The sequence below is a fragment of the Thamnophis elegans genome, chromosome 3 (assembly GCF_009769535.1).
Source record: "Thamnophis elegans isolate rThaEle1 chromosome 3, rThaEle1.pri, whole genome shotgun sequence".
Classification (NCBI taxonomy): Eukaryota; Metazoa; Chordata; class Lepidosauria; order Squamata; family Colubridae; genus Thamnophis; species Thamnophis elegans.
Window position 1 is genome coordinate 58,013,150 of NC_045543.1, and position 16,547 is coordinate 58,029,696.

Consider the following 16,547-nt stretch of genomic DNA (forward strand, 5'->3'; position numbering starts at 1 on the left):
CCGTCCTAATTGCCCTGATGTAATCCTTGGTGCATGATGTTAAAAGTGCTCGGCTCGATTCGGATTTGTTGGATCTCCACAAGTGCTCTAGGCGTCTCTTCCAGCGCTTCCTCTCCCGGAGTTCCTTGGTAAACCAAGGGGGCCTCCTGGATCCACAGCCTCGGAGCGGCCGTAGTGGCGCAATCCGGTCAAGGGACCCCGTCGCTGCCGAATTCCAGGCAGCAACCAGGGTCTCCACCGGACTGTGGGCGAGAGTATTAGGAATAGCCCCAAGCTCCATCTGGAACCTCAAGGGATCCATAAGTCGCCTGGGGAGGAACCATCTGGTCGGTTCCTCCTCCCTACAGCGGAGGTTTGGCCTCCGAAAGTCAAGCCTCAGTAGGCAATGGTCTGACCACGACAGGGGTATGATCTCATTACCCCTCAGACCAAGATCACAAGTCCACTGCTCCGAGAGGAATACGAGGTCAAGCGTGTGACCCGCTGAATGGGTTGGGCCCCGAATTACCTGGGTCAAGCCCATGGCTGTCATGGAAGCCATGAACTCCTGCGCTCCATCAGAGTGTTCACCAAGCGAAGGCAAATTGAAATCCCCCAGAACCATAAGCCTGGGGAACTCAATTGCCAGCTCGGCTACCGACTCAAGGAGCGAGGGGAGGGCTGCTGCAACGCTGTTGGGAGGCAGGTACGTTAACAGCAAACCCACTTGACCCTTGAGGTCCAACTTCACCAGTAGGGACTCACACCCGACAAGCTCCGGAGCAGGGATCCTACGAGGTACTAAAGACTCTCGGATAACAATAGCCACACCTCCACCCCTTCCCTGGGCTCTCGGCTGATGAAGCACCTGAAAACCTTCTGGGCACATCTCTACGAGGGGGACTCCTCCCTCCGGGCCCAGCCAGGTTTCAGTAATACATGCCAGGTCTGCCCTCTCATCTAAAATTAAGTCCCGGACGAGGGGAGCCTTATGAACTACAGACCTGGCATTTAGCGACAACAGCCTGAGACCAGGGTCCTGATTACTCGCGCCATCTGGTCTTGGAGTGGGACTCATAGGGCCGGAAGGAGGGATCTCTATGATGTAGCGAACCCTCCTTCCCCGGTAATGGCCAGCCCTAAAGTCCCCGCCATATCTGCCCCTCCCTGTTACGACCATAATGCTCCGGCCCACTCCCGTGTCCATGGTTCCCTCAACCACCCCTATGGCTCCCGCGTTCCCCGTCAGGCCCTCCAAATCAAACACACTCATCTATTCACTCAGACAGTCCCCACGTGGTAATCTTCTATTTAACCTAGCTAAATATGCTTTTTCAATAATTTGGGATATAGTATTCAGTATTTAGGAGACAGCTGCTGATGCCTTTTAATGATTAATAGTTGTTGGGACATATATGTTTTGCTTAAGCATATATTAAGGAAAATGTTTTAATATAGTCATAAAAGGTGATATAACTGCATTTGTTTTGAAGAAGGCTGCTGCTGTTTTGAAAAGAAAGCGTTGCTCCACATTTATTCTGAATATTTCAAAATGAACAAACGCCACAAAAAATTAGTAAATATCCAGCATTCATTCCTCAGGAGAGCAACTGTAAGTTTTCTTTTGCTCAGGGAAAAAAACCAAAAAATATTATAACCATGATATCTGCTTTTTAATCTGCAAGACCTAGTTTTCATATAGACCCTCCCAGCCTTTAGGAAAGCACTGAAGAGACAGTTATATTGCTGTGCCTGGTAGATCTGGCACTGGTGGTGAGTCCTTACAGTGGTTATGTTCAGCTGGGGTAAGGATGGTTTCTGCTGCTACAATAATTGTTTTGGTTTTAAATAGCTAGTTTTTATATGTTTATATTTTGAACTTCTTTTTATTGAATTTATTTTATCACTTAGATGAGATAGATAATCATACAAATTGAAATAACTTTATACCAAAAACACCCAGTGGGAAGAATAGATTTGCTTAATGAGCATATGACTTGCTTAACAACTATGGTGATTTACTGTTATCAGGTGTGACTTCATTTAATAATCAGGAAAGAAACCACTCAACTCCATTTGTTTGAAATTAAGTGTACTTTTACTAATTACAAATGAACAGTTGCGAAGCTAAGCTGAATCTGGTTAATTAGGCGTGAAAGCAAAGAATATCATGTATAATTCAATCCTCTCCCCTTGGCACCCCAGTCCATAGTCCAATTATAATTCACCCAACAGTCAGGTGGGAGATATCTTCAAAAAACATCACCAGGATGGAATGCTGGACAGTCAACCTTGGCGGAAAACTCCCTTCCTCCACATGCGCAGTAAGATGGTTAGAACAGCGTCTAGAATCCTCGTCCAGCACATAACAATTCCCTTCCTAAATACCATGCCCCCCTCCCTGTTTCAATGGCAGCCGAAGCAGCAGCAAAGCAGAGGCTGACATCCGGCCCTCCTTCAGAAAAGGGCGGTCAGACCTGCAGAAATGAAAAGAACACAAACAAACTGACAGACAACAACACATGAAAGAGAGAAAGGGGAAGGGAGAAAAATAAAAGAAAGGAAAATTAGGAGACTGTCCAATAATCAGGGCTTGTCAGGATAGGCAGAGTAGAACTTGCGGAGCAGACGAGGCGCCCGAACATGGGACCCGTCAACCCATTCAGTATGAGACAGGGGAAATGCTTCCAAGCCACCAGGTACTTTCACGAATCTCGAAATGTTGCTCTCCCTCTATCAGAAGCGGTGCAGGTGGAGGAGGGAGAGGTGTTCTCAAAGAAGAAGTGTGGAGAAGCTTCAGGAGATTAACATGAAAAACAGAGTAAACCCGGTTGAGATGCTTAGGCAACTTGAGCCGGACGAAAACAGGGTTGATGATCTTGACAATGGGAAATGGGCCAACATACCTGGGGCCCAACTTCTTCGACTTCTGAGGCGTCTGAAGAAATCTAGTGGATAAATAAACTTGATCACCAACTTTGTACTCATAGGGCTCAGTCCGTTTCTTATCAGCCTGTTTCTTATGAGCGCGGTGCGCAGCATCTAGAGTCTGGAGAGCCAAAGGCCAAATGGCCCAAAGGCGATCACTCCACTCGGACAGCGAAGACACCTGCGGCTGCTCGCGAGGAATCTCAGGAATGGGTACAAAATCTTGGCCGTACACCACACGAAAAGGGGTAAAGCCAGTACTGCTGTGCACGGAATTGTTGTAAGCCACCTCAGCGTGAGGCAACAAATCAACTCAATCATCTTGCTGGTAGTTGATGAAACAACGTAAATATTGTTCCAGCACAGAATTAGTCATTTTGCAAGCCCCATTAGTTTCAGGGTGGTGGGAGGAGCTTAACCCCTGGGCAGAGCCAATCCACTTGAGAAACTCTTTCCAGAATAGGGAGGTGAACTGAACACCCCTTTCCAAAATGATGCGATCGGGTTCCCCATGTAAGCGATATATATGAGAGATGAACATCTTAGCGAGAGATTTAGCGGAAGGGATCTTGGAGCAAGGGATGACGTGAACTTGCTTGGAGAATAAGTCCGTCACAACCCAGATTACTGTGTGTCCTTGACTCTCTGGAAGTTCACCAATGACATCCATAGAGATCTCCTTCCACAGGGCTACTGGGCGAGCCACCGCCTAAGGCAATCCCTGGGGTTTACCCGGAGGGCGTTTAGCAGCAGCAGAAATGGAGCAACTAGCAAATAAGACTCAATGTCCTTTTTCAGTGAGGGCCACCAAAATTGCCTCTTGACGAGGTGTAGAGTCTTAACAAATCCAAAGTGTCCAGCCATCCGGGAATCATGAGCCCGTTGAAGAACAATGGCTCTAATGGACACAGGGATGTATAACTTTGCCCCAATCCAAGGCAATCCATCTTTCATAGTGCATTCATCCATATGTTGCTGGAACCAGTCATCCTCAGCAAGAGCCTTCTTTAGGTTAGAAAGAAAGTCCTCAGTGACTTCCACTTTAGAAGTTGTTTGACTTCTAGTAACAACAGGAGCAGCGAGGCTCTTTGCGGGAATGACAGGCTGGATGACACTGAGCTTTGAACAGTTGTACTGAGGGAGCCTGGACCAAGCATCAGCCATAAGGTTTTTCCCTCCTGGAATGTATTTCAGGGTAAAATTGAATCTATTGAAATGCTGAGCCCAACGCATCTACTTAGGAGAAAGTTTTCTGGGGGTTCTCAGTGCTTCCAAGTTTTTATGGTCAGTCCACACCTCGAAAGGGTGCTTGGCGCCCTCCAGAAAATGGCGCCACATGGATAAAGCCCAGCGAACAGCAAAAGCCTCTTTCTCCCAAATTGCCCAACGTCTCTCTGTGTTGGTCAGTTTGCGAGAGGTGTAAGCGCAGGGTTGTAATTTACCTTGGTCATTAGCTTGAAGTAGTACAGCTCCCACCGCCACATCACTGGCGTCAGCCTGGACCACAAAAGGTGTGTCCATGTCCGGGTGTTTGAGAACTGGTTCCTCCGCAAAAAGGCGTTTCAATTTCTCGAAAGCAGCTTGACAGTCCATAGTCCAATCCAGCGGTTTGCTAGCTTTAGGCTTGGCCCCTCCTTTCGACTTAAGGAGGTTAGTTATAGGGAGAGCTATCTTAGCAAAAGAGGGAATAAATTGACGATAGAAGTTAGCAAAACCCAAAAACTTCTGCTATTGCTTACGTGTACGTGGGGCCTTCCACTCGGTGACAGCTCTGACTTTAGCGGGGTCCATTTCAATTCCCTTGTGGGAGATGCGATAGCCCAGGTAATCAACCTTCTCCTGATGAAATTCGCACTTGAACAATTTGGCGTAGAGTTCCGCCACCCGGAGTTTTTTCAGAACTGTGCGAACAAGTTTCACCTGTTCTTCATGTATTTCCGTGTAAATAAGGATATCGTCTAAATAGACCATTACGCCTTTGTAAAGATGGTCATGTAAAACCTCATTAATTAACTGCATGAAGACTGCTGGTGCCCCCTGGAGGCCAAATGGCATTACCCGAAATTGGAAACAACCAAGGGGGCAGTTGAAAGCAGCTTTCCATTCATCCCCCTCTTTAATTCTGACTCTATAGTACGCTTCCCTTGGGTCCAATTTAGTGAAAATTCGGCCCTTCCCCAGTTGGGCCAGCATGTCCTTCATCAGTGGTAAGGGGTACAGGTTCTGAGCAGAGATGCAGTTTAAATTTTTGAAGTTCACACATAATCTGAAGGAGCCATCTTTCTTTTCTCTGAACAATACTGGAGCTGCTACCTTGGGCCTTGCTGGCTCAATGAAGCCCCGTTCTTATTTTAGTTTTTATCAATAAATTTCCTCATTTCCTCCAACTCCCTAGGGGTCATGGAATATATTTGGGGCTTTGGAAGCTTCACTCCAGGTAAAATATCAATGGTGCAATCAGTGGGTCTGTGAGGGGGTAATTTGTCAGAAGATTTTTCACTAAAAACATCCTTGAGGTCCCAATATTCCTTTGGTATTCGTTCCTCCCCCTCAATCTTCTCCTGCTCCCTGGCTGCCAGTGAGAGGGTAGTAGTATCAGAGGCTGGAGCTTCACCTTTTCCATCTGGGGGTGTGGACATTCGAATCCACAACCACCCCTCCCTCCAGTTTATGGGCGGGTTCCATCTACGGAGCCAGGGGTGTCCCAGAATAAGGGGCCGGTCCATGCCAGGCGCAACAATAAATGTTATTAGCTCTTGGTGGGTACCCATCCACATCTCTATGGGTTCAGTGGAAAAATTAGCAGGACCGCCTCCCGCAATAGAGCCATCTATTTGGCAAAAAGCAATAGGGATTTTTAAAGTCTTTAGTTTCAAGCCCAGCTTCTCAACCATTTCAGGGCTTATCATGCAACCGGAACACCCAGAATCTAATAGGGCCAGAAGTTTCTCTGTTGCACCAGAAGAGGGCACTCTAAGCTCAATTGGGATAAGCATAGGGCCAGAGCGGTAACTTACCCAGCAATGAGAATTTTCATCATCAGAGTTGTCAGACGAGCTGGGGCTTTCGTCTCCCTCCTCCTCCGGCTCGAAGTGTCGAGAAACATTTTCAGCAGCGAGGGCGGCCTCCTTCATCTTGCCTGGAGCTTTTTCAGGTTTCCTTTCCCTCCAGGGGGGTGGAGTGGGCTGGGTCAGCTTGACGTGGCAATTCACAGCACGATGCCCCTCCTTTCCACAGTGGAAACAAGCGGAGGGCTTGGCTTTGCCTGCAAAACCTCCCCTGCCCTCATTTCTTGGGCGGGGGGCTTTAGGGGGTGCTGGGGGGGATTTCCCAACTTCTCCCTCTTCCATGCAACGAAGCTTGATTAAGTCTAACTCAATGTCTGCAGCGTTGTTATACCAAGCTTCCAAACGACGGAGAAGGCGTCTGTTTATGCATTGCTGGTAAACATCTTTATCCAAGCCATCAGCGAATCGATCCAGCAAGGCCTCTTCCGACTACCCCCTCATATAGGCTGACAATTCCTGGAATTCCTGCACATAGTCAGGTACAGTTTTCTTTCCCTGTTTAAGGGTCGTAAATTTCAGCCTAGCGCGACGCTTGGTCAAAGGGTTGTCGAACCTTCTCCTCATGGCTGCCATAAATTCATCAAAATTCCTCAGGAGAGGGGAATTACTATTATGTAGTCCGACCATCCAGTTGGCTGCTTTCTTCTCTAAGGCCATTAACACCATTCACACTTTAGATTCATCTGTCTCTAAATCAGGCCCATATATTTCCATATAATTCCAGACTTGAATAATAAACAACCCAATAATAAACAACAGTCAGGTGGGAGATATCTTCAAAAAACATCACCAGGATGGAATGCTGGACAGTCAACCTTGGCGAGAAACTCCCTTCCTCCACATGCGCAGTAAGATGGTTAGAACAGCGTCTAGAATCCTCCTCCAGCACATAACGATTCCCTTCCCAAATACCATGCCCCCCACTCCCCGTTTCAATGGCAGCCGAAGCAGCAGCAAAGCAGAGGCTGACAACTGTAGTTAAAACAATCATCAAATCAGGTCACATGATGACTCACTTAATAATCTCAACGGCTTTCAACCAAACTTAAGGGCTCAATTGATGTTAATTGTGGACCACCTGTAATAATAAACACGTTGCAGTACATGGATACCACAGAGTAGAAGAGAAAGAACAGGGGGTGGGGGTCACTAAATAAAAAGACCTACAAACAGAATTAAAATGACTTGGCAAAGAATTTATTGTATCATCCTTTAAATTTCTGAGACAGCTTAAATATCCTACGGCCATGAGAGGAACATATGGCATGCGTGCCAGAAATGGCATGCAGAGCCATTTCTCTGGGCATGCGAGCCTTTGCCCATTGCTCTTCTGGATTTTGACACAGCGGCCAGCTGGTCTTCATACGTGTGGGAGTGCCGGAAACCGGAAGAGCAGCTGCCCAGTGCGCATGTGCATGCTGGGCGGCTGCACTTCCGGTTTTCAGCATATACATGCGCACCAGCCTGCTGCTCTTCATGCACACCAGACCAGGTGGCCAGAGCACATACATGCACTCCCGTTTTGGCATTTGGTGCCGAAAAGGTTCGCCAACACTGTCCTACGGTCATCCAGGCAATATATAATACCATCTCATCAGTCATGCTGTAAACAGGGGCTACATTTTTTTCCTAATACTATAGCAGATATCAAAGAAAGGAGAAGATATCAATAGGAACAGCACTTATATAATCCTAGATAATGCTTTACGGTGTCAGCATATTGCCCTCAACAATCTGGGTCCTCATTTTACTGACCTTGGAAGGACGAAAGGCTGAGTCAACCTTGAGCCGGTCAAGATCGAACTTCTGTCTGTGGGAAGAATTAGCCTGCAGTACTGCATTTAACCACTGTGCCACCATGGCTCCTGTTCTGTTCAGTTCTTTTTTTTTTAATACATGGCCATTCATTTATTTTCCCCAAATCAATATATATGCTACAAAACTGTTATTCGTAGTATTCTTTAAAATGTTGTCTTGCTATTCTCCAATCAAACTATGTATATATTCAAAGAAAGATGGATGTATATCAGTAAAATAATTATAGTAGCATATTATTTAGAGGTTTTTTTAAAACAAAAACATGATCAGTGAAATATATTCAGTTTGATGGGTCAGGCTACACTGACTCACAGTGCACCATATAAATTGTATTGGCTCCTTGATCCATTTCTGCTGCTTCTGCAAGAACAAAGACAATGGAAACTATTTAACTTTAGTGAATTTACAGATAATCAAAATGCTTGTTTCAATGTTGTGTAGTGCTCTCATAAAAAAGGGATAGGGAACTTTGACATTTATACAATGGTCTTCCTGGAGTTTGCAAGGGATGTTAAGTATTATATTGTATGATTCATCCATTTGATCTGTAATCCCTTTCAGATGTTTGTCAAGGGTTTGAATTGCAATATTACCCTAACCGTAGCCTCTATCTCTTAGTGTGAAGCAGATCAGAAGATTGGTCATTAAAGAAAATTCCCTTTGTTGAAACTGTCCCACTGTTGGGAGGGCAAGAGTTTTACCCAAGTTGACCAAAATTCTGGTTGTTTACTCAGAAAGTTGTCAGCTGGCTCTTTGTGAAAACCCTGAACATAAAACCACACACACACACAAATTCCTTTTTGCTTCCCACTCTATTTTGTCCTCTGGTGAAATGCTCTTGACTTGTTAAGGTTTGTAGATCATCTGGGATGAAGCATTTGTGACTCAGTTTGTGTTATGGCTTTTGTTGATGTGAGCAGTATATTAGAAATTCCACTTTAGGACCTTGTTTCCTGTTTGAAACTACAGCTGTGTGCAGCTTCTGACTAAGCTGGCTTTAAAACAGTACAGATAGTCCTTTTTTAGTGACTGCCTCATTTAGCAACCGTTCTCAGTTACAATAGTGATGAAAAAGTAACCTTATAGCCAATCGTTGCATTTACAACTTTCATGGGTCTGTAAAGCATAGGAAAGTTGAAGTACAATCATAAGCACAGTTGCAGGTTCCCTTGGTTGCTTTGTTTAGCAACCGAATTGCCAGTCCCAATTATGGTTGCTAAACAAATATTACCTATATCATCTTTATTCTTTTTACCTTTTGTTCATTCAACAATTTGGGTCAAATAATGACAATTAACTGTGTTTAGGACATTAGGCAAGATTTATGACAGTGATCCTTCCTCCTTGTCTTCCTCCTCTCCTATTTTCTTTTCAGAACTAATCACTGCAAACATCATATACTGTATGTGAATTGTTGTAAATACTAACTAGGACAAACTTGCAAGCTAGAATTTGAAAATTAAGATCATAATTACTTATTGTTCATTCAGTTTTAGATGAAGTTGAATATAACTTAGGTCTAATTTTTAACCAATGTTAGTTGAATTTAGATCCCTTCGAAGATAATGCAATTTTGATTAATTTTGATTAACTTTTATGTTGATTCTACTGCAATTTACATACAAGTAAATTTGTATGAATCCTATCTGTAATTTATTTTCTGTCATTCCTTTGCTTCTTTATCACATGGTGGTGGAACATCAGAATGTGGAATTTGAGGCACCCAAAGTACGAGTAAAATCTGCAAGTTGTTGCAAGTGGAAGAGATAGATATATGCTAGCATTTTATATATTTAACTTACATGCAGAGCACATCATGAGAAAGATGGGGCTAGATGAATCAAAAGTTGGAATTAAGATTGCCGGGAGAAATATCAACAACCTCAGATATGCAGATGATACCACTCTAATGGCAGAAAGTGGAGAGGAATTAAAGAACCTCTTGATGCGGGTGAAGAAGGAGAGTGCAAAAGTTGGCTTGAAACTCAACATTAAGAAAACTAAGATCATAGCATCTGGCCCTCTCAATTCCTGGCGAATAGATGGGGAAGAAATGGAGGTAGTAACAGATTGTATTTTCCTGGGCTCCAAGATCACCGCAGATGGGGACTGCAGCCAAGAAATTAAAAGACGCTTGCTCCTGGGGAGGAAAGCTATGGCAAATCTAAACAGCATACTAAAAGGCAGAGACCCTGCCAACAAAAGTGTGTATAGTCAGTTGCAATGTATGGCTGTGAACGTTGGGCCATAAGAAAGGCTGAGTGCCAAAGAATTGAGGCCTTTGAACTATGGTGCTGGAGAAGACTCCTGCAAGTCTCATGGACTGCAAGGCGATCAAACCGGTTAGTCCTAGAGGAGATCAACCCTGACTGCTCTTTAGAAGGCCAGATCCTGAAGATGAACTCAAATACTTTGGCCACCTAATGAGAAGGAAGGACTCACTGGAGAAGAGCCTAATGCAGGGAAAGATTGAGGGCAAAAGAAGAACGGGATGACAGAGAAGGAGGTGGCTGGATGGAGTCATCGAAGCAGTAGGCGTGAGCTTAAATGGACTCCAGAGGATGGTAGAGGACAGGAAGGCTGGAGGAACGTTGTCCATGGAGTCGCAATGGGTAGGACATGACTTCGCAACTAACAAAAACAAAAACATTTTCAGTGAATGTTTAGATTTCTCCTGCTTGGACTTTCTCTTTATGTGGGATCACAGGAACAAAATGTTTACAATATTATCCTTGTGCAACAAAGCTGAAGAAACTTTGGCCCTTAAGTTGATGTATAATTTTTTAGATTCTTTCCCTAAAAAAATTGTATTCATTCATGCCCCCAAGACCTAACATGTAATTATTTCAGAGCTTTAAACAATTAGGGTTAGTCTTTTTGTTTGCAATAACTTGATGCCTCATTAATTTTTCATCCCAAGATCCATTTTAAGTTATCAAAAAATGGAGCAGAGAAGATATAAGGCAGAACAGCTTGTATCAGTTCAGATTGAAGTCTTATGTCACAGCTCTATAAACAAAAATCAAAAGCAGTTCTACTGATAAGATGGTGAATTCATTCATCTTTTAACTACCACTTTCATTAACTACCACTTTCATTTCTCCTTTGGGCTTCAGAAACTAATATCCAGGATCCTTCTGCGATTCATTTATGGTTGCTAATCTATTTTCTCAGCACTGCAGCATAAATTAGATCAAATCAGAAACTAAGAGTTTTTCAGTTTCGCTTCACCCAAATTCCCCTTACAAAAGGTAAGGGCGGCAACTCACCAGATCTGGTAAATCACTCCCACTTGAGAAAAATTCGTGAAAACAATGGCAGGAAACGCTGAAGGGTGGAAACAATCTATGGAGCACAAAATCCGCAAATCAAGAAGCTTCCTGATTGGCTTGATTTGCAAAGGACAAGAGCACTTGGAAAAGCCTTGAAATATTGTTCCACGGGGCTGAAATGTTTTTTTCATTATAGAGAATTTGTCACATGTTACCTTTGTAATAAAAAAAACCCTTGCTTGTACAAACAGAAACCCTTAAGGGGAAAATCAAGCTGGCGGAAAGGAGGCAGGATACTGCTGTTGATACTTCAGATTGTCATCTAAAACTGATGGTTTTAAACATCATACGATGGAGAGAAACCCATCCTTGTCTTGGCATTTTTGCTCTCCTTGTTTACTTCTCAAATTGCAGTTTGTTTCTGCAGTTTGTTTCAATGTTTCTGAATGGGCATTATATTAGAGTAAACATATGTAGGATGGGCTGCATATTCTACAATTTTTGGCATTATTTGCATTCCGTTCACCTTTGTTGTATATGTGAGCATATGCTTAAATGACTTAATAAACTCAGAGAAGCAAACATATATGGCTTTATTGTGATTGTAGAATCCAAGGAGAACTTGTAAAAGGGGATGTATTTGATTATTGATCTTTTAATGAAATCTATCACAGCTTCTTAAATTTGCATGATCTCAAAATGTATGGGTTATAGTTGAATATTTCCTATCAAGTCCATGATCTTTGTCAGACATGACATGTGAAACTGCAGCAATCCAATCCATCAAACCTTACCTGCATACATACTATGTGAATCCCAGTTTAGAAGCATATTTACCTCTGTGCGATTTCTATTGTTGGAAACACTAAGAAAGACTTTGGACCTTACAAATGATGGCTGGCTGTGATTTGTTTGGAAGTACTGTATGTCTATTGCAGATGAATAGGACTGTAGAGACCATTCTGATGCAGTAGAAAAGTTCATGGGCGGTCTTTTGATAAATTCGTGTTTTCTGAGTAGTTGTCCCCATCATGATAGCCATTTTGTAAATAAGCTAGCTACATCTATGGGAGTGACCACAAGATGTCCTGAAAATGTTGATACCCTTCAAAAATGATACTATTTCCTATGCGTGTATTAAGTTTGTATCATAGAACCTGCTGTAGCTAAATCAACAGACAATACTGGGGCTCTGGGTACAGAACCACATTATTTATAGCCTGTTATTGTACACAGTAGATACTTTTCAGGAAGAACAATATTTATACCCAGACTGTTTATATTCTTAAACCTGTTCTTGAGGATAGGGTTGGGCCACAAGGACAGACAAAAAGTCGTTCACCAAAATTCCCATGTTATTCTGGAGCATAAGTAAATAAACAAATTAGGTAAACATTTCCAAGAGCCTATCAGGGAAAGATTGCATTTTGCAAAGTGACTTGACTAAATGCACTGCAATTGGGAATTCTCTCTTTAAAATCAATATATCTCTATTTATCTATCTTCATCTACTACTTCGCTGAACTACCGCTGTCTCCACTCTCCTAGTTGTGATCATGAAGCAGAGGACTAGGGAAAGGACCCTCGCTCTGTCCCATCATGCCTGGGTCCACTTACCTTTATTAGTAGCTGCAGTACACCAGGCAATGTAAGGCACAGCCTTCCTACCAAGATCACCTCACAACATCTTGCCAACAGGCTCCATTCTAACAATTATCATAATGCTCCTTCTCCAAATCATGCAATGCATTAGAACGATGGTATTGACTAGCCTTCTTAGCCTAGGAAGATTTAGTTAGAAAGATTTCTAGCCTCAGAACAATGGCATTCAATAGTCTTCTAGCCCTAGGAAGCAAGTGAATCTTCAGGATTTGAGGACTTTTACTGAAGTACAACAAGGAGTCTTCCTTCCTTGAATGTAGGGGAGGAAAATCCTTCACCACACTACAGGAAGAGACCTCAAATCCCATGTGCTTTCCATTTGCAACCTTCCTTGCTGGCTTCTCCATTGACTTTATGGCAAAGCCAGCAGAGAAGATTGCAAATGGTGATCACTTGGCAACTGGTCATAAATGTGAGCCAGTTGCCAAACACCTGAAATGTAGTCATGGGATGGAAGGCGGAACTACCTTTTAAGCTTGTTGGAAGTGCTTTATGGGCTGTAAAGTGCTTTTTCCAAGACTGTTGTAACTTTGAATGCTTATTAAACAACTGGTCTTAAGTCAAGAATAAACGGTATCCCTTAATAAATATTAAGGGATACAGATAATAAAAATATACTTTAATTTTGAAGGAAAAACAAAATATATTAAAAAGGACCACCCAACAGTGAGGGTTCCCGACAATAACTTGAATAGATTTAGTCCTGTCCAATCAAAGATTAACTGTAACAGGAAGTTATGTTATAGTCCATTGTCCACTTTGAACTATGTTGGAAAAAAATCTTTCCCGAAGAAGCTGTCCCCCTACAGTTCAGTGGTTCACCACTTGGAGCAGTCAGAAAAGTTTATCCAGCAGTTCCTGACACCAGTAATGCTTTACTTGTAGGCATATGCATATATTAATCCCCAGGGACCTCATTTGTTTGGCCATTGCTATGAATTAAATGTCAGATGGAATTCTGAATACAAATAATGAAAAATAATTAATTGTGGGAAGGCTGAAAAGAACATTCTTCAATATGGACATGGAAAAATACTGATGTTATCAACAAGACTTTGTTGACTTATTTAGAATTTGGAATTCAAACATGCAAGCTTCTGCTACACATCACCCCAAACCTAACAACTGTTGGTAAGAACCAAAAAAATAAATTCTGGATAGTGGGTGTTTGCAAAACTTGGAGACAGCAGAATAGAAGAGAAAGAACTAAAAAAAAAATCACATAATGCAAAGACCTGCAAATGAAAGTACAACAGCTATGGCAAAAGAAGGCAAAGGTAAAACCAATAATAACAAGCCATTTGGATGCAGTCCCAAAACAACTGGAACACCTCTTGAATAACATCGGCATTGATAAAATCACCATCAATCAATTGCAAAAGGCAACTTTACTTGAAACGGCTTACATCCTGTAATGACACTTTAAGTTTAACACTATCAAACACTATCTGCCTTTTCCCCATTTGATAGAAAGACAAAAATGCCAAATCCAGTCTAAACATCTGGCTGACTGTATGACGAACTATCACAATAATCATTGATGTACCCCCTTCATACAGCAACTATGAATTGTTAAAAACATGTAAAACTAGAAAACAACTCAAAGCAAAGAAAAAAAGAAATAAAGAGCAAGGCTGGCAGAGATAACAAATCCAGATGGGAACAAAGAAAATGAAGAACAGAATGCTTAAATCGCAGTCAAATATAATAACCCAATAATAAAAAATAAACACTAAAAGGAATGGGTACACAAAATACCTTATTGGCAGAAGCATGAAAATATGTAAGGCATATGGTTCTGGAGACAGAACCAACAACACACAGCTGGAAGGCTTTGGCTTTTTTCCCCTTTTAAATTCACCTTCTTTACAACACCAGACTAGCTCTCTCTCAAAAGTACACTAATGAATTGCTCTATCTCTCTATGTCTGCTTCTCTCCTTAGCAAAAAAATTGGTTTCTTCTTGGGGTGGGGGAATGCTCCACCCTCAAATGTCAAGCGGGCATGATGTAACAAGAGCCTATTTGGAAGTTTCCCGGATTGTGCAAAATCAAATATTATATTTTTAAAAGTAAGAATCAGAATCACTCTGGGATAACTGCCTTCTGCAAGCTTATTTGAATGAAGGGAAAAGATGGTGCATATAGCATTATTCTAAAGCAAGAGAAAAGATAAGAGGATGGCATCACAATTCTACTTTACTTCAAGCAAATTCATTTTCTAGCCCGCCCTATAGAGTCAACCTCTTTAAAGGCGGGGAAGCCCCTTCTGCTTTCTGTCAGCTTCTGAGCCAAACTGGCTCATTATAAAAAGTATTTCTGGGAGTTGTAGTCCACATATCTTAAAGTTGCCAAAGTTGAGATACCCTATTCTAAGCCCAGTTTGTCATGTGCTTACTGAGTAGCAACTGCATTTGGACAAGTCATCGTACTAAGGTGTCCCTTAATGATAATAGCTTAATGATTTGGCTATAGTCTTGCCTATATGATGTGTCAAGATGTCTACCAGTTCTTGCTCAACAATTCAGTACAGGTGGTTCAACTATTTCTCCCATGGGGATTTAAAGTATGAAAGTCATGATCAAGCTATTGATGAGTTTCCCTTGCAAAGGAATAAAAATGATCATACTCTTTTTTATTCTTAACAAGATTTTGCATCCAGCTCAAAACTCAGTCAGAGTCACTTCTGGATTACATTTTGAATGCCAGGTACAACCCACAGCTTATATATTTTAATGGTTTATCAAAAACTGCATTTTTCCAGTTTGTTATTGGGTTTGTTATTGTAGGCATAACTTGCTAGCCAATGCTTTGCAGTATTGTTTGTTTCCTTGTTGATAATTATTATCCAACTCCAGTGAACTCTGGGCAATGTACATAAATAAAAGCAAAAGCAACTAAAACATTAAATCAAATGGATAGCCCAGACTAAAAATAACATTAATAGTGGAAGCAAAAATAGTTAGGATTGCAGTCTCAGCCTGTGAAGATATTTTTTAGGAGTAAATAACTGAAAACAACAAAATCTATATCCAAGAAAAGTCTTAGAAATACAGCAAAATCAAAATCTCCCTCATGGTTAAATTAGTACTTTCCACTAGTTCTTGAGATAGCCTCAAATTATAACAGCATAAAATTTGCTGTCCTACTGGCCATTTCTATTCTGCTGTTGGCGTAATGGTGGGAAATATATTTGTACTTATTTACAGTGTACATTAAATTTAGGATTCACATATTCTCCTCTTTTCTTCCCCCTCACCACTTTCCCCCTAAATGACACCAGCCAGCCAGCCACAAACCTTCAATCATTAGATTGTAGAACTGATGGTGGAAGAAGAATTTCAGCAAGGAGGTCAAGTGATATATGCTGGCTTTCAACACTGTTTGTACAGAAGTGTATTACTATTCCAGAATAGCATTACTGGAATACTATACTAATATTAGCTGATTATCAAGAACCCTTTGACCACACTGGCCTAAAACACTTGTGCCAAATCAGAGCTGATAGTTTGTTCCTTTTGCACTTGGGTTTATGTTGGAAGAACACTAAATCAGCATTCAAAAGCAGCCTGAATTAGAATGGACGGGCTTTGGGAGTTGTGCCATGAAGCAGCAGAGAGTGAATTTATGTCTCTCTTCCACGTCTCCTTGCATTCCTCTCCAGCTGCCACCAATGAGCAGCTGCTGTTGGGGCCGATCTCAGTCTCCATATTAGGAATTGCTTGGAGACCGGACAGGTATAGGAGAGAGCCTGATTTGAAGAAACAAATTCTTCCAGTACTAAGAGTAAAATGCCCCTGGAACAGTGGTGCAATTCAGCC

At 42.2% G+C, this 16,547-nt stretch overlaps 1 protein-coding gene across 1 annotated transcript in view; it reads left to right on the forward strand.

Moving 5' to 3' along the window:
* LOC116506166 (paralemmin-2-like) overlaps positions 1-16,547 on the forward strand; it is a 149,013-nt gene that overhangs the window by 92,388 nt on the left and 40,078 nt on the right. The window lies entirely within an intron of this gene.